Source organism: Xiphophorus hellerii, chromosome 18 (assembly GCF_003331165.1).
Source record: "Xiphophorus hellerii strain 12219 chromosome 18, Xiphophorus_hellerii-4.1, whole genome shotgun sequence".
NCBI classification, from domain to species: domain Eukaryota; kingdom Metazoa; phylum Chordata; class Actinopteri; order Cyprinodontiformes; family Poeciliidae; genus Xiphophorus; species Xiphophorus hellerii.
Window position 1 is genome coordinate 15725595 of NC_045689.1, and position 25733 is coordinate 15751327.

The 25733-nt window shown below is 36.0% G+C and overlaps 1 protein-coding gene across 6 annotated transcripts in view; it reads left to right on the top strand.

Annotated features, from left to right (window-relative positions):
- The first annotated feature begins 410 nt into the window (after positions 1-410).
- Positions 411-25733, top strand: part of gramd1bb (GRAM domain containing 1Bb) — a 109693-nt gene continuing 84370 nt past the window's right edge. For 4 of the 6 annotated variants that reach the window (XM_032590490.1, XM_032590489.1, XM_032590491.1 and 1 more), the window contains exon 1: positions 412-720. The gene's annotated coding sequence lies outside the window, so the exon portion shown is untranslated. Of the gene's footprint in view, positions 721-25733 lie in introns of all 6 variants that reach the window. The other 2 variants (XM_032590487.1, XM_032590488.1) reach the window with 1 other exon arrangement.

Sequence of the window (25733 nt, forward strand, 5' to 3'; positions counted from 1 at the left end):
TTGAATGTGTGAGAATCGTTTAGCAACAAAAGCAGCAACCATGTGTTTCTCTTAGCTGTAGAGGCTTTCAGTTTTTATTTCCAGATCATGTTGTTGACAGGAACACATATAAAGCTACGATATTTTTGCTTTATGTGACTACAACAGGGGGCGGAAGCAAAGCTCACAGACCACAAACATTGCATGTAGAAGCTGAATGCGTGTGTCTGTGTGAATGTGTTTATTTATGTGTGATATTTGCATATGTTTATCTGCACAGGACGGGGTTTGTGAGTCGGTGCGAGCCTCAGTGGGTACAGTGTGCTTTGCCAGAGTGAGTGAGAGAGCGGAATGTGTGAGTGGAGCGGGATCAGAAAGGGGAGAGGGGAGGGAAAAAAGCAGAGGAGACAGGAGAAACACACGGACAGAGGGTTTGTGCGGTGGCAGATAGAACAGGAGCAAGTCGGAAAGGGAGGAGCATTTCTCTTTATTTTCTTTGGGGATTTAAGCTGCTTCAGATTGGCTTCAAGACTGGGGGAGGATTCCCCTTTCTTTCTGCTCAGCATGGCTTTCTGCTCTGATCTAAGACAGTAGTTTGTTTTGAAACTGAGGGGGTGAAGAGGAGGGAGGGAGAGGGACACTTCCCTCTACAGCCTTTGTAGCCAACCCACTTGACAGATGGCACCGGCAGGATGATCTTTGACTCTCTCCCAGGAACCATGCCTCACTTCGCTCACTGAGGTAACGTATGTCAACTTCTTCTTCCTTTTTGTTTGTAGAAAAACCGCATGCTTACACATGAATGTTACTGCACTATTTGCAGTGGGGGTGTGTGATTGAGTGTGAATAAAATGACAGCTCAGAGTGTATGCAGGTATGACTGAAATGTTTGTGTGTGAGCTCAGTCACCACCACATCAGCATTAGTTGGACTCAAATTTCCTATCATAGTTTAGTTTTTTAGTTGTCTTCCTCGCTAGAGCTATGCCTTTATTTTTCTGTCTGACTGACTGTCAGCCTAAGGTCCAGGGTTGGTGATGGAAGTCAGGCAGTAACTTGCAGCCAGCAATTTTTTTCTCCCTTACGTCTGCAACCACCTGCATTTCGTTTTTTTTCTCACACTCAGCTCTCCTTCATAGATAAAAACCGATGCTTCTCCTCTGTTTGCTTCAACCAACTCTGGCAGACTTAACAAATGACGGAGCCACAAACAGCAACAGAAGCAGGTGTTCTGTTCGAAATAGCACACTGTGATAAATGTGTGTCTTTTTTAAAAAATTTGCATTTGTGCTGTGACGCTTGGAGAGGTTGAATATTTACAATCTATAAAAACAAATCCTGACTGCTACCTTGTTAGATTCTGTGCGATTGTTGCTGAAGAATATATTCATACATTCAGTTTAATAGCCAAAATTCTAGGGTAAAATCTCAAATTGAATGAAAGAACTTATTTTGTTTCTGTTTACATTCATTCTTCAATTGAAGTGTCTGTACCGTAGTATGTATCCTATTGCTCTGGTTATTGGCCATTTCTTGTTCTGGACAGGCCCTTTCTATCAAGACTAATACTCTAAACAGAATGTTCTACCTTCTCTTAAGAAGCCACCACTGTTGGGATTGTATTGTTTAAATTTCCTTTGAAAAACAGATGAGAGACTGTAATACTTAGTGAATACCTGAGATTGAATGTAGGGAAGTTTGTCAGGGGAACAATGGCCACATAACCAAGTGTGGTCTTTGTAATAAATCGCTCAGCTGTTCTGTTTGACACGTATACATAAACATGCAGTTTCTCGACTCGACAGCCCCCTAACATCAGTGTGAGTCTGATGATGAGAAAAAGTGAAGATGTTCAGATCAGGTTGTTCATTAATTTACATTTGGTTCTTTTTGCTGCAGAGTAGCTAATCCCTTATTAGCAGTCATTAGAATAGCTTCATAGGGAAATCATCCAAACAGCCACTTAAATCAAGCCTCAGTTTTGAAGGAATTTCCATCATTTGTAACAACCCAAGCTTTAAGCAGGCTGAATAAAGGCTGTTCTAAATATTTTTTCATAACTTTAGCACAAGACAGTTGTTCACGTTGTCCCTCATTTACTCAACCAAAAATGATTCTGTGCTTTCTATACTTTATCATCCACTCACAAGATAAGCGCGGCTGCCACAGATGTCTTGGGCATATTGAGAAGTTCTGTGCCATGAGTGCTGCTGCTTGCATTATGTATAAGACAGATGTTTACCACTGCTGCAGAATAGATGCAACTGTGTCTGAGACATCACAGCAAAGGCCCAATGATAACATTATTTAATCCAAAATGTACTTAATATTTTCTGTACAGATCAAGGTTCACTCACCTGAGCATGCAGAATGCTTGAAGCGTAACATGACGCTTTCTGATTATTTTTTGGCTAGTTGTCTTACCTCTAGGGGGCAGTCAAAGAGAATCATGTGACACTTACTGGAAGCATGTACAAGGCTGTGACAGCACAATAAAAATTACATATTCAGGAAGATTTAAAAAAAACTTTTAATTTTGTACTTTGCAATGGGAGTACTTCTAAAGTACACACATTAAAAATGTAGCAAGACTTGCACCTCAAAACTACTTAATTTTCTTCTTAAATGCCTTTTACCCATGATTTCTTAAAGGTCTGATGTGTTAAGAGAGGCTTAAGTCAACCAGCTACTATTACCGTCTCTTAATAGGCAATCCAGGTTGCAACAGCACTGGTACAATAGATTTATGAGAGGGTTTGCTGATTTAGAGCACTGAGGCTTAATGTATGAATGACAGATGATCAGTCAGACGAGCCAGCAAAAGGATGGAAATCTGTTTAATGGATTTTGAACATATACTGTATAGGTCATTGTTATTATTATTTTTTTTACACATTTTCATTCTGTCTTCATGATTCAAATAATTGTTAATTATAATTCTGAATTATTTTTGAACTCTTGTAGAAACAAACAAACTAATGTTTGTTTTATTGGTGTTGTGTGGTTTAATATCAGATTTAACAAATGTTTTGACCTAGTAAGTTTGGCATTAAGAGAGTAAAAGACGTTTTTGTCTTTTTGAACCGATTTTACATCTCATCTCATGTAAGACATACCAACTGTAAAATATTAAAATAAATATAATAGATTTTATGAAGGCAAAAAGTTTCCACAGCTTTCTGAAAATTGATGCACTAAAAATAGACCTTATCACTATAGAGTAAAGATAGTTGAGTGAATAAATAAAACATGTTCAAGATTTTCTTGCAGGTTAATTCTCAGAGTATTTTCCTGAGTGGAAGTTGAAATACTGAACTATCATGTCCCATTTGATTCAGTCATTTGAATGAATTAGTCAAATTAACATCAATGTAAGTAGTCAAATTATATATTCATGCGAGTAATTCCTGGTCCAGCTTTTAAAATGGACATCATTGACTGTACCAACAATCAGCAAATATATAAAAAGAATATTGAAATGCCAAAGTATTAAAATTAATAACAATGTAATGAATGCTAAAGGCATTAAGCTATTACCTCCAGATCATTATTAGTAATAAAATGAATCACCAACTAGATTTCCTGGTCAGAGACTTATGTAAATAACTGCTGTTAGTAAATAGGAGCATGTTGAATCATACTGCAACCTTCAACACCTTTCAATTCAGTTTATGAATTATGAATTATGAATCTTAGCCAGTGCATTAATAAGTTTGACAAAAACGGTATGTTAGCTTATCAAATATTTAGTTAAAACTGCAAACAGGATGACAGATCCTATTCAATCACATTTCCTCAAAGACTGCACAGAACATGCCAAACAGCTAAATCTTTTTAGGACGACACATGTTAGAGACAAAGCTCTTTAGAAACAAACTTTTATAATAGGATAGAGATTCATAAAATTAATTATTTTGCATGTTTTCCAGAGCATTTTACACACCACCAAATTTAGAGGAAAAAGTTATTAAACAAAAAATATGTGGCTTCCCTTCTGCAATACAGCAGATAGTAGGTCCAACGTGTGGTCTTTTGTCAATGTCAGTTTGATGTATTGTTTATTTTTATTTATTGACCCTAAATATTGATGTTAGATTCCCTCCCACTGCATTACCGGGGTCACATTTCTCCTCTGTGGTGTCTGTGTTCAAACTAAAACCAGTAGCCAGTACATTAACTGACTCTGTCTTCAAGTGACAAAGTAGTCAATTTGAAGCCATTGCTGCTCTCTATATTAATTCCAGTCTACTTGATTGTTATGGGATAAAATTATTGTATGGTAAGTTGCACCAGTGTAGTCAGAAGCAGATGTCCCAATATTAATGTATACCTGGTTTTTTGATTGGGGTTAAAGAATATTTACCCACAATGTACGCCCACAAACATATTAGAAGGGACAACTAAAAGTTGATGTTTGTTTTGTATGTTTGAGCTTGTGGGCAATTTGTCTTAAAGTGAAACTCAACCCTTAATCAACCATAGATCTAGAATTTATACCTTTGTTTATTGAGAGTTAGAATATTTTTAAATTTGAATGAATAGTTTCAGTATAATTAAAATATTTTCAATTGTTTAAAATGCTTAATTTAACATTTAAATTGAAGATTTAAAGAAATTGGTAAGCTTAGTAAAAGTGCAACATATTTTCTTCATAGTTTGATTGTTGTCTTACCATAGTTACAATATATTACTTTAAGTTTAATCTTTGTGTTTGTGCTTGGTTTGTCCACAAAGACGTCTCAGCAAATATTTATTAGTTATCAGTGACTGCTTTCAAGCGCAGCCTATTAAACTTGGCACCTTCTTTCAGAATCCACCAAATCTGTATTGAAACCATGATGGTTAGAATAATTATGTGTGAAGGATATAGATCCCCCTCACATATGAAAGCACTGTTTCTTTTGTTGATAGGAGAAAACTCATATTGCTAAAACACGACTGAGTTTTTCTGGTTATCTACAACAACTCACTACACTGCATGCTCCAAGTATAAATAACAAAGTGAATCACTGAAAACTGGACCAGTTACCATCAGTCCCACTGACATCATAAGGTGACAGAAATGTCTGATTCAACTTTGCTGCTGTGTTTGCACACACCTTCTTAAACTTTCTCTGGAAAGAATTCAAACAGAGGCAGAAGTTGAAATGTTTTTCCAAAACAAATTATTTTTCAAAGTAAAATACTCCACAAGCTTCAGTTAAAAGAAGAACCATGACAGACCAGTCAAGTTGCCACAAGCCGTACAGGAGAGTGATAAAAGCCACCAGCAGCTTGTGAACAACCACTCCTGTCCTACTCAGTGTGTCCCCTATCTCCAAGCTTTTGACGCCCCTGCTGAAGTTGGTCATGTTCTTAACAGGAAAAGGTGCCCCAAATTTGTATTCTGCTTAGGTGAAGTGGTTAGTTGACTGATTCGTTTTTTCTTAGTGATTTAGGAATGTAGCATACAGTTTAAATGCAGTTTTGTCCATATCAGATAAGTTATTCCTTCACTCTGATTTGTGTTAAAAAGATTTTCAACACCAAGTTCTTGCTCCCTTCTTAATGAACCTCATGCACTCAGGGGGTTTGCATTTTTGGCATGTTTCACTGGTATTAGAAGGTATTACTGTAAGCCAGATTTTCTGTTTGTTAAGCAGAATGCAGACTTTTGCAAAGTGCATTATTTGTGCCGTTAATGACATATTAATTTCACTTATAAAACCAATACCTACAGTAGTTTGTGTATATATTTTAGAACAGGGTAAAGAACAGTAATATGTACTGTTTCAAATCAGGGACTTTGTTTGGTTTGTTGATCACAGATCTGTGTCTTGTTCTTTGTTCTCTATTCAGTCTTGTCTTTAACATACTTGAGCAGAAGTTATGACACATAATGACTCTTTAGGTAATGCAATGAAATCACTTTACTACATTACCTGAGGGAAATTAAAGAACTGCCAGCGAGCAAAAGTCACTTCCTGCGTGTCACTCTAGAGAAAGAGGGAGTCAAAAACAACAAGCAGGGGGTTTGTGCAGCACATGCAATAATTAGAAACTGTCAACATGAAGCCTGCATGGCAGAAGAAATATAGAGATTTTTCTTTCCTCTGGCTTCCACCTCACAGAGAACCCCTCCCTCATGCCTTCCCCACTCAGCTCTTCCAGACTAGTCACAGCAGCAATTAGAGAACACCTTTTGGAACAAGTTCCAGCATAGCCTTTTTTTAATGCTATCATTTATTTAAAGCTGCACACATCTATGCTAATGAAGTGAGATAAAGGTTGATATAACAGTCTAACAGAGGTACTACTTTGTAAATTGGCCATTCACATCCTATTAAAGGCAACATTTTTAGTAATATCTAGTCATAAATACACTTTCAAAAATACATTAGCAAAACTTTTCTCTAATCAAGAAATTAAAATTATATCAGAATAACCTATGGATCCCTTTCCAATATAATTAATTAATAATTTGTAATTAAAAATATTAAAACATCCTCAAGTCATCTGTGCTATAATGTCTGAAGTGCTGGCTCTAAATTTTTCCTTTTCCACTTGATTGTTACTTTTTATGTTGCATTAGGTATCACATATGAGATAGATTGTTTGTTTTTTGTTTTTTTTGTTTGGGTTTTGTTTTGTCAAATACTGATTCGAGTCATTGAAAAATAGGCAATGTAGAAGTCTATTTCGATATAACACAAAAGGATATCAAGTTTAATTTAGCCACAAGCTTTGCTTCAAAAGTCAGTGGTTTTGCAATGCAGTGAAGACAGAACTGTTATTAATCAGAATTACAATTCACACACCTAAGAATAAGAATATTGTTTAAGAAGATTGTTGGACTGGATTCTGACAGCCAAATACATCTTGTGTAAAACGTTTACAAACTCTGAAGTTGGTTTTGAATGTGGACAAGACAAAAGCAATGATTTTCTCACATGCTGGAAAACTACCAGAAGCTTCCCTATTGCTTACCACTGCTGTAGGAGCACAAATCGAGTTTGTCAGTAATTATAAATATCTTGGTTTTATTCTAGATAATGAACTCTCTTTTAAAAATTACATAGCAAATCTACTACGGACATTGAAAATGAAAATTGGGTTTTATTATCGAAATGGATCTTGTTTTACACTCAAAGCTAGAAGAAAATTGGTAGCAGTGACATTCCTGCCACTTTTGGATTATGGAGATGTTTTATATATGAATGCTTCGACCAAATGTCTTCAATCATTAAATACTGTGTATCGTTGTGCTTTAAGATTTATAACCGGTAGTAAACGTCTGACACATCATTGTGATTTGTATGCAAAAGCTGAATGGCTTCCTTTAAGTGTACGGAGAAACAATCATTTAATGATCCTGATGTATAAATCTTTACTCGGTCTAACCCCAGCATATTTATCCACTCTCCTACATAGAACTGTCAGTTCTCGTTCTCTTCGCTCCAATAACATTATTCTTCTGCATGTCCCACGCTTTCGAACTGAAAAAGGGAAGCAGGCATTCAGTGTGTTGGCCCCCACAGCGTGGAATCAGTTGCAGTCTGAACTTAAGATGTCGGAAATGATTTCACTGGACTTATTTCGAGCAGTTCTTAAAGATAGGCAACAAGATTCTATGAAACAGTGTCATTGTTTTTAAATTGTTTTTATTGTTTTATACTTGTGCATATGTATTAATTGTTTTTATCTTGTACCCAGGTTGCTATGTATTGCAAATTTTTTGCTCAGGTCCCTCTTGAAAATGAGATCTAGATCTCAACGGGGTTTACCTGATTAAATAAAGGAATATAAAAGCCAATGTAATGTGTGATACATTGTAATGTGTGATACATTACATCATAATGTTTTACGATGTAATGTATCACATTGTATTTGGAGTTAACTTATCCAAAATTACTCATTATGAGATTTTACTCCCACAATGAAAGATTCATTTTAACTTTCCCTTCAAATCAATCTTTAGTGCTGTGTGCTCACAAAATTGTGAAGCAAATGCAAATAGAATTTATTTTTAAAATTTTCAACACTACAGGCCTTTGACTTTTGTATTTGTAATACATGTTGTTTTTGTTTTTTGATACAGTTTGACACCACATGAAAGTATCACAGTAAAACTACGGGACGTCTCTGGCTGTAGGGCGAAAACTTTGCTTGACTGTGCAGTTCAGATGCATTCAGAGGCATTTGAGATCAAAGGGAAGCAATCATCATGTTTTCACTTTGTCTCAGAGGGCATTTATTTTGCTGACGAATCTGTACCAGCAAATTAAGTTCATGCAGTGGGCTGTAATTGGAGTTTACAATTTATGAGACTCTCATAAGAAACATGAAAAATGTCCTAATTTATTTCTCCCAAAGAAAGCTAAGGAAATTGTTCAACTCATTCAGGGAAAGAATAGTTTTTCTTTGTAATAATTAAAGACTAACCTCTTAAAAATGAGATACCTCAGACCATCATGTTTGTTAAAGAGCCTGCGGCTAAGCCCTGTGCTCTTACTTTAAAAATCTTACACCTTCATATATTATTCTCTTTGACCATGGCTGGCCAAAACAATGTTACTACATAACAGGAAGCAGCATGGCTTTGTACTGTAAAAACAGAATGTTTTAGCATTATGCTGCCTCAAATGCAGGGGCAGGCGTGTGAATATAAAATGTTTTTGATTTATTTGAAACCCGTGGAACCTAAAGGCCACCCTAGACTTAGCATCCATCACTACACACATTTTAACAAGAGTTTTTGCATTTTCCACGTTTGAACATTTGTGACCGGAACATCTTAGTCAATGCTATAGTTTTCAACTAGAAACAAATAATAGAATCAGCGTAATGTTGAATGACTTTAAATCATTTGTGTTGCTTGAGTCTTTTCTGGTTTTGATTTTTATCAGGATGCAAATACAAACTTCCTCATAGTTTACTCTGAAAAGTACACACACTAGTGAATAATTGAGAAAAAGAAGCAAAGGTTTAGATGCTTTTTAAACTTTAAGTTATACATAATGTCTTAGAGTACTTCATCTATAGTGCTGCAAATTGCTGAATGTTATTGATTTCTTAACAAATTATGTTACTGACACCTTTTACATTTGTGGGAAATTACTTTTTTTCTTGCTTTTTAATCACATTAGTGCTGTATTATTCAAAAAGGTTATTTTAATTGTTGCTTAATTTTGTCGTCTCTTTACTATTCTCTGTATGTCTAAGCCCTTAGCTATTTTTGTCTTGAAAGGTGTTATATATATTTTTTTACTTACTTACTAAAGTTTTAAGAAAGATTCATCACGATGCTCCATAGTGTCAAAAAAGAAAAACATTTGATTAATTACCAAAACAGTCTTTGCGCTCTGAGCCTTGAACAAGTTGAATTCTACATTATTTTTTATCGTCAGGTTGAAATGTCTGTTATTTTTGCACTAATTAGTTACTGTAGTTGCTTCTGTTTCCAGATGGCTATTTACATCTGATTGCTTCTTAATGAAATGTCATAGCTCTGTTTTTCTTCACACTGAATCATCAGGGGGTTACTTCAAACAACCTGATAATGAAAATAAAACTACATTTAGATTAACTCGACAACTGCATTTACCATGTTTGTATTAGAAAATGTAAAGTTATAGCATTGGATGAGGAAGTGAAGTATAAAAACAGCATTATTATTTTAATTGTGCTGCTGGTTCACATTTCATATATAAAATGACTAACTTACTTCCATTCTAGCTAATAACGTTTGCTTGGAAGACATTGACAACTGTTTTCTCTGCAGAAAAAGTCCAGGAAATATGTTATTAAACCTATGCCATTGTCAGAACCTTTAAGAAACTGTGATTGGCAAGTAATTCCATGATAAATACGTATTACTCCCCATGCACAGCACCTCGCAAAGGGAATCATGCAGTTTCAATATCTGTTTACAAACACAAACTTCAATAATTTAAACCCTATCCATCAAAAAGTTTGAAGTACAAGGAAAAGAGTACATGATTTTCTAAATTTCTGGCAAAATCAGGCAGAAAAGTAGCATGGATTTGTATTTATATTTATTTTGTTTACTCTAATAGTCCCAAATAAAATCAAGTGCAACCAACTGCCCTTAGAAATCCCCTAATTTGAGTCTTCTTAGTATACTCAGATCACTGTATACTTTTACTTATTTAATCTCAGCATAAATTCAGCTGCTATGTGAAGATCTCAGAGTTTGTAAAGTAAACAAATCCACCAGACAGGTGGGGATATAGTTATGGATACATTTGGAGCAGTATAGACTACAGACAACGCAAAATTTGTGATATCTCATAGAACTCTGTTCAATACATTGTCTTAAGATGGAAGAGTATGTCTACCAAGACATGGTCGTCTCCCTTAGCTAACTGGGTATGGGAAGCATTAATCAAGGAAGCAATCAAAAGGCAGCTCTTAAGGAGCTGCAGAGAACTAAAGCTCAGATGGTAAAATCTGTGGACAGCTGTCTGATTTGTGACACTTCACAAATCAAAACTTAAGGCAAGAGGGACAGAAAGCCCACTGTTGAAAAAAAATACATAAATTGTACAGTTTGCCTTAAGCCTTGTAAGGCACAAAGCCAACATGCTAAAAATGTTACACTAGTCATAGAAGATAGAAGACCAAAATGACAGTCATTGGTTTAGAGGTCAAATTAATGAGATGTAATCCTGACATTGCAAATCAACCATACACAGCATTTTCACTATGAAAAATGGTAGCAAGAATGCATCATGTCATAGCAGCAGCTACAGCAGTTTAGTCAAAGTATATTCATGTGTAAGAACAAACCAAACCACAAATCCAATTGTGTTGCAAGATGTAAAATTAAGGTTCACAGACCCTGACCATCAAACTGAGATTTACATACATACAAAGCCTGTTCCATGGACTGACCGATTAAAAGACAGCTTCTTTAAATAACTCACTCAGAATAGATATGAGTAAAAAAGTGTGCTCTGTCACTGCCAGTGTTGTACACTGAATTCATGTAAGTATTAGCTCCTCAGTGCAGACATTTAGTCCCAGAGCCCTTTAGGCACAGAAATAAAAAAAAAGTAATGTGAAAATGATTTTCAGCAAAGAATGTGGTATTAAAATACCTTAAGAAGCCATTTGTAAAATAACTGTATAACATCTCTACTCACAAGTTGTGGGCTTTGATGCTGTAAGTCACACATGCCCATATTGTACACTGTGGGTTTAAAGTCTGCCAACTTCGTGCTGTTCTAAAGACCAAATGACACATGTCACTGTGTTTTGGTCTTGTGAAGTCAAGTTTCATCCAAGACACTGACTCATTGGCAAACCACTGTGAGAACATATTGGCTTTGTCACTGAATAGGAGCAGTGATAGATTTTCTTTTGCTAGCAAGTGACACACAGCTTGTTCATTTATAACAATGGCAGGGCATAACATCAGAATGCCATTTTACTGTAATGTCAAGGATTTATGAGCTACAGTGCACTGTGGTGTGCAAAGGGAAGAAAAATATGGAACGACATATAAATCAGTCATTCATGCTATTCCTTCTCCCTTATACCTTTAGGCATGCTCTTTTTGCCTATGAAACATGAACATAAAGAGATAAAGTAGTTTGTTCCTCCTATTCTGGGGAAATACAGTTGGATTTGTCTGAGAGCTATTTGCATTTCAGTTTGCATTTCAGTTTGCATTTGCAACTGATTCAGTACATGTTGTTTTGCACTGTTACAACCACCTGATGAAATGCTGATGAGATGATGACGTGCTAAGAATATTAATTTTCATCGTCTGTTCATGAGCAAAAACATTATTCAACCACGATGTAAAATGGGTGTCAATATATTGAAGATTTTGCATCAGATTTTTTTATGCCCTAATCATTACTACTTAAACCATAGCTGCTCAGCAAAGGTCAAAGTTTTGGAGAGCACATTTGATACTTCGGCTTTATGCGCTTTATGTACCTGTATCTAAGTGCTGCAGTACATAGGTTTGGTATCACTGTAAATATTTACCCCTCAGAGGAGGATTAACAGTATGTCGAATAGATGAACAGACGAATAATAGAACCATCTGTATTAAAGTTTGTTCACTTTGAGAAGCAAGAGAAATTGTCGTTTTGTTTTTTTGTTTTTTTGTTTTTTACTGTCAAGGTTTCAGCTGTGCTGATAAACGAATTGCATTTTCATGATTTGAAAACTTACAGCACAAATTAATTACATGTTTCCTTTCAGCCTACTCAGCTCCATTTGTTGCCACTTCAAAAAAGTGGCAGCAAGTGGAGCTAAGATTTAGCAGATAAAGACATTTGGCAAGTTTATCCAGAAAATCTGTGGGTGAAATACCATTACCATGATTTTTTTTAACCCACACTCACAGAACTGCTTGTGAGTTTCACACTTTAACATCATATTAGTCACAATCAGATTTCAGAAACATATTTTCATTCATTTGCATGTCTTGTGTGTGTAAACATGTTTGTGCAGTCACACTACATGAGTATTTATTGGAGACAAAGTGATGGCAAATTTAAATTAAATTATCTTTATGAATTGTATTGTATTATTTTAGCAAAGTACAAATCCTGTTTTTAATGAGATGTCTCACTAACGTATTCATGCCTCTATACCTTTTTTTAAATATTATCATGTTGGAACTACAAGTTTTGATATTTTTTAATGGGTTCCTGTGTGAAGGACCAACACAGATTAATGCATGCTTTGAAGTGGAAGAAAAATATAGTAAAACATTTTAACATTTTTGTAAAACAGCTCAAGCTCAGATGGGGAACATCTGTGAATGGTGATTTTTTTTTTTTTTTTTTTTGCAAAGACTTGCCACAGATTCTCAATTGTATTCAGGTCAAAACATATTTCAAAATGAATATGTTTTGATCTAAATCATTCATTTGTAGCTTTTTGTATATTTAGGGTCAAAGTGGATAAAGTCCTGGGTGAGATTGTGTCCCATTCTCAAGTCTGTTCAGCTTTTGTCAGTTTTTACCCATTCATTTTCTCATTTACTCTTCTCAGCAGCCCCACATGATGTTTCCACCACAGCATTTTACCATGTGGACAGTGTGGGGTTTTCTGCTCCATGTTGTCATTCAACAAAAATATTTCTCACTTTCTTCAACACCTGTACTTTGTCCTTTTCATGATTTATGCTTTAAACTGAATGTTCAAATTCCTTCCTTCCCTGCAATAAAGCTACAGTTGTGTACAAATGTACTATGACAAATAATTGTTCTATTTACATCTTGATATTCCCACTTGAGCTATGAATTTCGGCATCTCTGTGTGTGCCGGCCTATATATTTTCCAAATCTATATAAGATTTCTTCTAAAAGAGGCAGAAGGACTAGAAACAGAAAATAATGAACAGCTGCAGATTCTGTCCATTTGCCTAGAACTGCCATATGTGCAGCTGAAGATGGATGTGAAGTTGGAGCATGCTGTAATTACCTCACCAAGTCTGGTACAAACCCTGTGGATTCTCCCCTGTTGTGTTCCTCTTTTTCTCCCAACATTTCAATAATAAAATTTTCCTTCTTTCAGTTTAACACCCTTTTATTCCTTCACTTCCATTCTTACACTTACATTGTACTAAATCATACAGTGGTACAATATACATCATACAGTAGTAAAGCTTTGTGTAGCAGTTAAATGAATTGCATGCACTCTAGATGGCCTGGTATATTATACTGTTCAAATATAATATACATCACTACAATTCAAATAGAGTGCAAACCTTCCAGCTGCAGTGTACCTTGTGTGATGGGACCATAACTGTGGAGTATTAACAGCACCAAATCTACCTCAGAGAAATCAGGTGATAAGCCTGAGGCCAGGTCATGTAAACAGGTATATTGGAATTTCATGCTCATAGTATCTCCCTGGAGCAAAGCAAGACTGCCTTTTTTTTCTTTCTTTTTTTTAACAAATTGATGTAATGTTTCTGTCCTCAGGAAACTGTGGACATGTGGGCATGCTCGAGTTGTTGTTTTTTTTAGGTGCTGGTATATCATTGCTTCAGATTAGCATTGTGGTGAGTTATGTGTGAAAAAAGGACAAATTAGAAATATACAAAAAGTAACAGAAGAATGACATTTAAAAGGGTAACATTTTGTTCTTTCCAGAACCACAGTGGCAATTTATAGCACAATAAAGCAATAATGTTACCTTCAGTTGTTAAAAAAATGCTGTAAATCTCAAACGTAACTTAAAAAAATAAATTGACTTTGGAATTTCACCTTGAAATTGGCCTGTCTTTTTGAGAAGCTCCTGCTCTTTCCAACACTCTGCCTTCAGCTAATGAGCCAAAGGCAGACAAGCTGATGAGGGAATAACATTATAGCATGATATAAAGCATGATATAAGACTTAAAAATTCGATTTTACTTAGTACTCCTCCTTTACGATACCAAATAGGTTTGGTAAGTTTAGTTTGAAACTTTGCAGTTTTAAGAGCTTTCTTTTCTATACCCCTACAGAACAAGGACACCATTAAAAAAGGAAAAATATAATGCCTCCAATTTTGAATCTCGAAACTCTGAAAGCTGTAGGCCAGTTGAGGGTGAAAGAACAGTTCAAGTGGGATAATAGAGAACAATAAGTTCTTTCAGAGAAGATGGGGCTAGGCTGTTAGGGCTTTGTAATGAGATAGACATTATATGCTACTCTGAAATTCACAAACACACAATATACACTGGTCAATAGAGGATAATAGTGTTTAATATCAATAGAAATCATGGAATCCGTAAGAGTTATGCTCATTTCAAGAATCTGAGAAATCACTGGCTTGTCTACATTAAAAAGTGTTTTAAAGGCAAATTGCATTTTTTAGTTTTCTGAGAGAAAGCTCCGCTGTAATCTTTCCAACAAGTGTCTCTATCCATCCATTTTCTGTACACCCTTGTCCCTTAGAGGGGACAAGTGTGTCTCTAAAGAATAATTTTATTTTAATTTTTTTTTCCTTTTACCTATCTTATGGATTTCCTTTCAATCTAAAAAGACCAACAATTACAATAAAATGGGAGCGGAATAATGTTAGTACTGTAGTCATTCATTTGCATCAACACCAGACATTTTCCTTTTAGGCTATTGATAAGCAAAAACACTGAGAGACAGGGAGAGGGTCAATAGATAACCAAGACAATCCTTCACATATTATAGGCCACCAATTTGGCACACTTTGCAGTGTGTATGAATGGTAGAGCTGTCACTGAGTGTGGCTGATGGATTACATTCAAAGACTGCACACTGCAATGGGAGATTCTACAGAGATTTCCTGTTCCTCCAACCACAGAGATACTGGAACACTGCACTCTCACAGCGTAATTGGATTCTTATCAAACAACAGCTACGTCATTCTAGAGCACAAAAAAAGGGCTGTGAACCTTTCTATCAAAAATACGCTCACTCCGACCCTGGTATTCAGGTTTCTCTGTACATCTAATTCTAAATCCATGTAGTGAAATTATTTTTTGTTACAATTTTGTGATTTTTTTTCTGTAAAACTCATCCATTCAGTTTGAGTTTGCTTTTACTGTGAGCTTGAGTCACAAATATTGTTTTTAGACTATTAGTATTAAGTTTTACACATGATAATAATCATATTGCTGTTTCTTGTTTTTGTTGTAGGGTTGCAAGTACTAAATGTACATTTGCCATGGGTTACTGACTGAAATGAAGTCAAACATTTGATTCATTTGATTTAATTTCACCATAATCTTGTTCACATTGCCCACATAGATAATAGATATGAAATTACAATTGTATGCCTGACAATCAATAAATGAAAATATCTTTAAAAATGATTATAAATTTGTTAGAGTCAATGTTTGACATAAGATAACGGGAGTCGGGAGACTTCAAGTACAAAAAAGAAAAGAAAAAAAGACATTGCATGTCATTTGTTGCTTGGCTCAAAAAATGATGGTATTTTGTCTTTAGTCAGACTTCCAGTAGATATTCTTCTTGTAAAAAATATTTTTGATAGAATGCAACAGGGATTTGATTGAAATGGTAGATGTGTTTGTCTCATCTGTTAAACTGTCTGCCTCTTTTTCTTTGTCAGCTTCAATGAATAGAGACGCTGTTCCTTTTCAAAGCAGACACCAAGTAGCAAATTGTTTCTGCCTTTTGCACGGTTAGCGAACAAACTCTCAAGAAAATGTTGCACTTGTTGACTGACATGGGAAGATACATAAATGCAGAAATACACAATTGCTCCTTGAAAATTTGCCTATGCTTTCTCTATAACCTTTAATATTGTGTTCCTGATTGGACAGGATCAGATCTAATGTTCTGTGGCAAAAAAGCTGCTGAGCACTGATATACAGTATTTGCTCTTTATCGGTCCTCATTAACTTGATCAGTTTACGGTGCTGAAAGAGTAACATACATCTGATGTAAAACATCAAAATGCGTACAAGTAGACAGAGTGTTAATCCAACACAGTCTGCAATCATAAGGAAATGATTAAAGTGAAGGCTGTAATATTTCTGTTGTGATATAAAAGAGGAGCACATTCTATTGCGTGTATAGATTACATTTAGGATTACTCTACTAATGAATCGAGCTAGTTGTGTTGACTCTTAATTTTTTTAAATCAGAATTTCAGCAGATTCTCATAAATTGATGGAGCAACTACAGTATGTTTTCAATATGTAAGCTGAACTGATGTCTGAGTGAGGGACACTGTAACAAATTTCTAGCATTGGACAAATTGAAACAACTACAAAAACTATAAACTGGCATCTCTTGAAAATTGCGGCAGCACTGCTGCTTTTTATGGGGTAAAAAACAAACAGGAGCAGATCAGAAAACTTCCCAAATGCCCCTCAACTCACTCCTGGCCATTATGGTAAAGTGGTGAAAACATAGAATGGAAGAGGCAGACATTAAATGTCTGTCGACTTGTTCCTTCGGGTGAGTAGTGAATTGTGCTATTTTAAACTATTAGTCTATGATAAGATGCTATCGCTAACAACAAGCTAATCCATGTTGTGTCTATGAGCCTGGATCTCCTGGTAAATAATTTATTTAGCTTCTGTAAACCCAAATTTATGCTGAAGTTGTACGTTAATGTTGAGTCGTCGTAGCCACGAATTATATTCATTAGTGTCTGTATGGCTGGGTAGGTTATATTTAATTTATTTAGCTTTTTGTTTGTTTGTTTTTTTAGTATGAAAGTCCCACTGAATAAACATTATATTTTCTGTCCGTGACTCGGCACTGAGCTAGCTGCTGCTAACAACATTAGCACTCTGAGGACAACCACGCTAGGGCATAAAAATAATATATCTTACCTCACATATGAATACTTGTCTTTCTAAGTAACTGTCCAATAAAATATCTGAAAATACAATTTAAACGATGTGATCGTTACCTGTTAGAAAGTGGGCTCTGGCATTGTTAGTTTCCGCACCTCCTGTTTTTAGCTGTAGATTGTTGATCCACTTTTCTCCTCTTTTTTCGGTAAGTTTTTTAAAAGTTATCTCCCTTGTGACCAACTACCTTCGAAACACGAAAAATAACTAATCTTTCTCGCTATTAGAACGGTTGGAACAACTGCACAAGACACAGACTTTAGGCATTTTGCTGCTGGATCAACAGAGATAAATGGGCTACATTTACTTGTCCTCCATCTGCATTGGGTGACGTCGGTGCTACAGCAATAGGGACACGTTCAGAGAAGGCTTACCCACATTCAGTCAAGTTACAGAGAGATAATTTAGGATACATGTCTTGTTTGAGACAGATCTAGCATTATCAGAGCCACTCTCGTCAACACTTTACTTCTCATCAGCTGGGATGTATGACTTAGCAGGAGTTGATTTCTTATGACTTCTCCACCTCTGTAAAGACAAGACAAGCAACTCAAAATTAACTGTTTGGGCAGATGTGATAGCTGTTGAATCTATGGGTAGACAGGGTCCAAGGAGTGCTAATAAATAAAGCATTTGCAGCTTTGGCCAAGTTGAGAAGCTAATCAATGAAAGACAGCTTCCATCTGTGCAGCAAGGTTTCTGAACTTTATCAGTACATTGCTCCTTTGTCCGCAGATCCTGCCCCACTCCTTCAGGGCAGAGTGTGAGGCAGACTGCAAAATCCGATGTCACCGCCATCACAGGACCGATCTGAACTGCTCTTTAGCAATTAACTGGGTATTAATGAGAAGTTGATAATCACAGCCCAAGATAACAACAGCTACAAGCAATACACACTAGGACTATCTTCTGTATAGTCTATCAATTGTACCAGAACACGACTCTTACTTAAATTCAGAACACTACTTCTGAATATCAAAGTTTAATGTCTCCATCTCTCAATGAATATGATTAGCTACTGCCCACTGAATAGCCAGCTTATGTAGTAATGCTGTTCTATGGTTTGTCCTCTGGGCGGTGTGAATGACTGAACAACTCTCCATCATGGTCATAACCTGGACATAATAACAATAATGGATTCAAAATACCTTTTTAGTAGGTCATATTTATAATTTTCCAATAAAATAAATTTTGTTTCATTCATTATCTGTGTAATAAACATACAAAGACTGTTTTTACTCGAATTGCTGAAAGTTTCTCTCATGTTATTTATTGAAATCTATCTATATTAGATATTAAGACACCACTGAAGACGAGTTAGGACAAATGGGTAAATAAGTAGTCGATAAATAAATAATGAGGCACAACTGAGGGCAGTAAGAGGTTAAAAGCGGGGAGTCGACTGGTGGTGTTTGTCCAGACACTGATAGGTCACCGCTCAGTGGTCTGCTCTGTGCGCCTCTCATCCGTGAAGTAACGGCTCCCGCCTCCTCTAAGATGCACTGCTTTCACTTTGGTGTTTTTCGCTCGGCCAAACAAAGCTACAGACCTCACCGGATCTATTTTCATCTGCCATCATGGATGGAAGCAGTTCATGAACTTATTCCCTGAATCTGCCCATTCTTGATCCGTATGGACGACTAAGTTTGTGGAAGTTTGTGGCGACGACAGGAAAAAAAACACACTCAATTGAAGGTAAAATTATCCTGTTTCTAAGCAGATGAAGCTATGACTGGTTTTCTGATGTTGGCCGTTCAGTTGAAGGGGGAAAAAATACCGCTTATTTCGCGTTTGTAAAACAAATCTCAGATTTGCGCGGACCGACGTGATTTGCTGTCGATGCATAAAAAACAGATTAAACTTTGTCTCACTGTCATTTACGATGCTGAGGATGTTCTAAAGCTCCAATGAACTTTTCTAAATATTCCAACTCGCAGACTTGCCACGATTCTCAGTGAGTTGCGGGCTGTAATTTCCTGCATCGCTGAGAGCGGCTGTGTTGCACTTGTCCAGTTCCTCCTGCTGTCTGCTGCTTCAGACGCATGGAAGGCCACTGTGTGTCAGCCTTTGTCATAATATAGTGCAAACATGTCTGTTAATGATTGAGTAGCACCTACGTTGGATCAGCAGCTCTTAGATAAGCATGATCACCATCATTTATGAGCCATTTCTTCTAATTTGTGCTCACATTCTGATCATTTAACAACTTCTTCAAGGGAGAACCTTTCTGATTCTCTTGATAAGATGTGTTTGGTTATTTTCCTTTTTGTTACATAAGTTGTGTTACACATGGAGACATTTGCAACTTTGCTTGGGTCTTTGAACGGTCTCTTCTGTTGTCCTTCTTCTGTCTTTCTGCTAATCGTGTCTCTCTTCTGTCTTTGAGCCACTGTTCCATGCACCTTTTCAGTAATCTTTTTTTGTAATTCACATGCATCCTTTATGTGCATGTGAATTAAAATCTAGACATTTGATTTTTGCGTTTGTTCAAGTGCTAAAGTGAAATTTTGATTGTTATTGAGATTCAGGTTTCTGAAGGAAAATTACTAGAAGCTGCTGGTGGAAGTGGGAACCTTGTATGTTTCAGTGCCTCACTAGGTTAGATAGAAACACTGTCTGCAGTGAGTAAAGACATGGTGTATCTTGATTGTTTTTGCAATGCTAGATGGAAATGATGTGTCTATACCAAATTCTACTCAGTCTTGAACTTCTAGAACAGTGGTTCTTAAACTATTTCATACCAAGTTCCACCTCAGTAAATATCAAGTTTTCCAGGTATCACCACTTTGATAGAGTTGCAGTTGGACTTGGACTTTTTTAGTTTTGTTCATTATATCTGTCTTTCAAGCCAGTAAGATAATGGGATTATCTATTCTATGCTATATATTCCAGTTTTATGTTGATGCTGAGAAACATCGGTTTTGTTTTCCTCCTTTTCCTTCACCTTAATTAACAGATTTTTCTATGTATCACAATTAAAATGGTTAATGGTTTCATTGATCATTGTAGTACTTTTTAGTATTTCAAACTGCATAACTCTTAATGTAGGTATCAAATGTCAATTATGCCTGTCATAATTTGGCAAAATTGTGCACACTCCAATACATTTAGAAATGAACCTTGGCCACCTGTCCCATTATTTGTTTTTCTTTGAGAATTTTGCTTTTGTGTAGGAAAACCATGATAGAAATGTTATTGTGAATTTATTGTAAAAAAAAATACTGCGGGAAGTTTTAACCCACTCCTTGTAAGGAGTCATAAGTCTCTGTTTTTTCTGTGGTCACCATACTCTCTTGTTGTGGTGTTGCTAATATGCACAGTTTTAAAAGTTATATGGCTGGATGGATGTACGGTTGCATACTTTTGTTTTTCACATACAGTAAACTTTCTGCTTTGGTAAAGTCTTAAGATAGAACTGTGTAACTTTAGTACAAATGCGTACTGACCAACATACTGTACACAATGCTGAAAAATTGCTGTGTTATAGTGAGAATGTGGATAAAAATAGATTTGGATACATAAACATGTTGTGTACAGTATGTGAGAAAGGAAATCTTTAGGGCGCTTGCAGCTGAATATGAAGTTTATTCCCATGTGACACAGCGAGCTCAGTTCAGTGTCTGTGAGTTTGAGTGTGTATATTTCAGTTTCTGTACATCGAACACTGGACATATTCAAATTATGTCCAGTGTTCGATGGACATAATTTGAAAGCCTTTTGTCTCCCTAAACTGAAAGCCTTTTGTCAATAACAAGTGAACAGCCAGGTGAAATGTTATTGCTGCTTATGGCAGTAATTTTAAAACTTTTCAACAACTTACTTGCTTAATATACAAACCATTCTTAGCTAAATTAAACAAAAGAGGTGTTAGTATTTCAGTCATGTTATTTTTTTTTTACTGTACTCTCACCTTGAATGTAAAATAGTCTTAGAATGGCATTCTGCTCAATGAGAACAGCATGTTCTAGCAGGATCTGTGAATATGCTGAGTTGCTGGCACCCTGCTCTTTCTGAATGAAGTTGCTTTGAATGCAACTCACAGTCGCATGTCTCCTACTTTTCCGACAGTCCCTCTTCTCCTAAAGTGGTTAGTCGTTGTTAGGCCTGGGAAAAAGTTTTCTAGCCCCACAGGAAATGAAGGTAGTTGAGGAGATGCAGAATGGCTTGTGTTTATCATTATTCTGGTGATTTTACATAACATATGGACAACTGGCAAGAACATGCAATAATGATTTATTATTACATGTGTATATGTGTGTATATATACGCATATATTGCTTTGGGTCATTTCAAATGCAATAGAGACAAACGAAAAAGACAGGGAGAAAGAAAAGAACGGAGAAAGGTGGGGCTTTTAACTTTGAAAGAGGAAGAGGAAGATAGGAATAGAGAAGAAGAGAAAGGACGGCTGCATGTTAGGGTTTCTGATTAGTGTTTATGTCAGCAGAGAAGGCCTTGTAGGCCATGATGGCACATCTCTGCCTTCTAAATTACATTATTGTGTGTGTCTCCTAAAGAGACTGTCTGTCTATATCAACTGGGGAACCTCATGTGCACATTCGGGCAAATGACATTTCACTTGTCAGCTATGATACTAAAACTGGGTCCAGACATGGATCCCAAACAACCATTATACCCAGACATCCTTGACTGTTAGACGGACAGCTGCTGCCTGTTCACCCTCCTTAGAGATGACCCAGGGCAGTCTTGGAGACAATAGCTAAAACCTCTTAGGAGAGACAAAGATACTGGGCTGCTACCCTCCAAGACTAAATAAAACCTGCAAGATCAGAGCTGATGTTTCCATGTTCATGAGATGGGATTAGGTTATTTGGAACTGGATTAAAGCACATGTGAAGGAGAGAGAAACCTAAACCCTTTATCTGTTTCATTCTTTGGACAAGTTAGCAATCAGAGAAGTGGAGATATTTTCATTGTATTTTTATATAAAAGTATTTTTTTCAAAAATCATTTGAACATTCTTTCATTATTTCAGACCCATTTGATGCTTGTCAGTAGATTATAGTTCGACTGTTCTGTGTTGGTTGAATAGGTTTATTAATTCTGTTTCTAATCAATAACGGTGTGTAGATTTGTATTAGTCAATTGTTAAGTTTAGGCTCTGATTTAGTTGGTAGCTCATTATGATTCTTGGAATGTCTTCTTACCTCTGATTGAAAATAAGTCAGTGCGAAGAGTCAGAGTTGAGTCCTGGTCTTTCTTTTCTGCCTTTTTCCATTTTCTTTGTGGAATTAGTAACCTTTATTTGCAGTAGTCTAACAGGAAACAGGCAGTGGGAGAAGACATGCAGCAAAAGACTGAAGGTTGGGAACTGAACCCAGGCCAAGTCATTGTTGAACATTTGAATTTTTCTCAACCCCCCTATGTGGTAAAATAAATGAAATTAAAAAAAAAAAAAAAAAAAATGAGATGGCTGCATTAAGGTCTAATATGCATCTGTGCAGTGGGGTTCCCACTCTATGCCCAAAGACTCCTGGGTTTTTTGAGTGCAAAAATTATTTGGTGGTTTATAGACTAAATGGGAAAGGAAATAATTAATGTCATATTTGTAAATGAATGGATAATCTACTTATGAATTACACGGTAGCATTACTTAATAGAATGCTAATATATCCTTCAGTAATTCAACAGGACTGACTTCAAAAGTAGTCTTAGGAGGGGCTGTATGGACCTAAACTTCCACAATTTATATGGTATCTATTGTAGTAACAACAGCAGTGACTGATTAAATTTAGAGCCCTAGAAACACAAAAACAGATTGTTCTTTTGGGCATTATATAAGTGGTTTAACCAAACCACTGTTACACGTGAAATTAGTGTTGCCATTTAAAATGAAGCTTACTGAAAAATTCAAAATAAAAGCCTCAATATTACTCTCAGGAAATAAGATTAGCCTGTATTATCTTTGCCTCTCAGATTAGTGTGCTGCCTTGCGCACTAACATTAGCTTTTTGGCTCATTTTAGCTTATGCATTAATTTTAACATACTGAATGATGCAAGTCCATGTTAGTCAACATTCTTGTGATTCTCCACATGCTACTTTGTAATTTTTTAGCTAAGCTTAGCATTGATGCTAATTTTTAGCATCAGAACGCTGGGTCCAAACCGACGGGCACACTTTGGCAGGCCCCGGTTAAATTTCTTCAGGAATTTTCTAGTTACGGTATTATTATTATTATTATTATTATTATTATTATTATTGTTAAGCAGAAGAAGTCTGTCAGAGAAAATACTCCCAAAGCTCTGCACTTCTTAGATGTACAGTACATGCACAGATTAATTTTCATGATGTTTTCATTTGCTGGTTGGAAATCCCTAAGAACTGTAGCTTTGACTTCTAATATTTCATTCTGCAGTGGTGTGGCTGATTTTTGCCGGCTCTCTCACTATCACTAAATAGCTAACATAATGATTCTTTTTAAACAAACCACACTCATTGATGTTGGTGGCATGAATTTGTCTACATTTGTCTCTTGACTCTGAACCCTTTTGTGATCGCTTTTTCTTCACACTTTATAGTACGCCAGGGAGCTGCGCCTGTTTCTATAGTGTAACAAAGCTATTTTTAGGACTCAGTGTTTCTGAATAAGAGATGAAAGCCTGGGTTTTGATCACTTCTGCTAGTCTCTAAAGAGAACAGGGATTAAACCCATTTTTCATGATGATAGCTGTGGGACATAGGATTGTTTGCCAGCTTCAGTTAAGAAGTATGCAGTTTGGCTATGAAAGGCAAATAAATGCCTTAACATTGTGAGAATGCCTCAGAGGATTCTTTCAGCACGCTTTTTCATCCTAGTAGCTATTTGTACAACTTTTGTGTGAATATTCAATAGCTTAAAACAAAACAATAATCCTGCCTCTGAATTTAAATTCATGAAGGTCATTTATAAAGCATTATAAAGTTTAATTTGTGGAATAAAATAGTGGAGGATTTGAACTCCAACAAGAGTGGTCTTTTTTCCATCCAGTCATATGTAGTGCTCCTCTTTTTCCATTTTACAGTAATTCTTACTGCTGTACTGGAGCACTAGTTGGATTTATGCTGATTAGCACATTAGAAAATGTATGAAGACCTGAAACATTTTTCATTTTGTCAGGGTGTAATGCCACTTTGCTTTTTTTCTAAGTGTTATGTCAACACGCCCTTTCTTTCAGTCAGACTCAGGCTTATAAAGGATTGCAACATTGTATGGGATGTTGGTTGGTATTACAGTATTATAATGGAGACATAGATGTTTAATAAGGAATACAAACTTGAACAAAAAAAAAACCCCATAGGCATCGCTGTAATACATTACTATAATCAACTGATAGTGACTTAAGTAATTGAACTTTTTGTTTGGGTAGCCAGATTAAAGTTTTTCTCCCAGTTATTAATAATGCTTTTTTTGCCTTTTAATTACATGGACAAATGTATAGTCCTACCTGAACTGGAATATTTTACACTAATTATAGATTTATAGTTTACCCAGAAAATGTTGCAGATATCTCACCTTGTCTAATTCTCGTGAACTCAGTCCTGTGTATCGTTTTGTCTCATGAGCTTCGTCGATCTACTGTTACACAATTTTATACTAGTATATTAAAATATATGTGTGACAAAGAATAAAATAGCAGTGAAAGGACAAATGTCAAATATTGTAATCCCATAACCATGTATCTTACTGGTCATCAGTTTATGTTAGCATTCTTTTCTTCAGTTGTTTGAATTGCAATGGCATTTTCTTCATGCCATGGCGAGCTAATGATTGGCATTGCCGGAGGTAAAGAAATGTGTGTAATAATTTAGAGATCAATGTTTGGTTTCAATGCATCTATTATTGTATAACAAGTAAAGGTTATTAGAACAAAAAACAATCACGAATATTTTGCCTCAACATTTTCCAGTTGCACTCCAGATCTACAGTATACTGCCTCAGTTGATGCTCAGTATCATAATATAGACAGACATTAAAAATGATACCTAATGACATAAACATGTGTCTGTTATTCAGGCATGGTAAACCACTTGATCCATTGTGAATTTCCGTCCACGTCCTTCATGTTGTGTTATTGGGTTCCTTGTTCAGAATTCATTTGACTAATCTGTCCTGCATATTTTTATCCTAAGAGTTTGTTAATCAGCATCAGCATTCCTCCGTAATCTGTCCGCAGTCTTTGACATTCTGCTGACAGGGACATGGTGCTAAGAATAGAGATACAGGGAACAATAGGGGTGAACTTTGATTGTCAGTAATGATGCGTGAAAGGCAAGCAATCACATGGTTGTTCTGTTCTGTGTACAAGTCATGATGGAGATGGAAAACTGTGCTCTCTGTCTCAGCTGTAACAGCAAAGTCCCTCTGTGGTAGGTCCATCTGTTGACTCCTCTAATGAACGCATGACAAAATGCACCGTACAAAAGATGTCCAGATGTTTT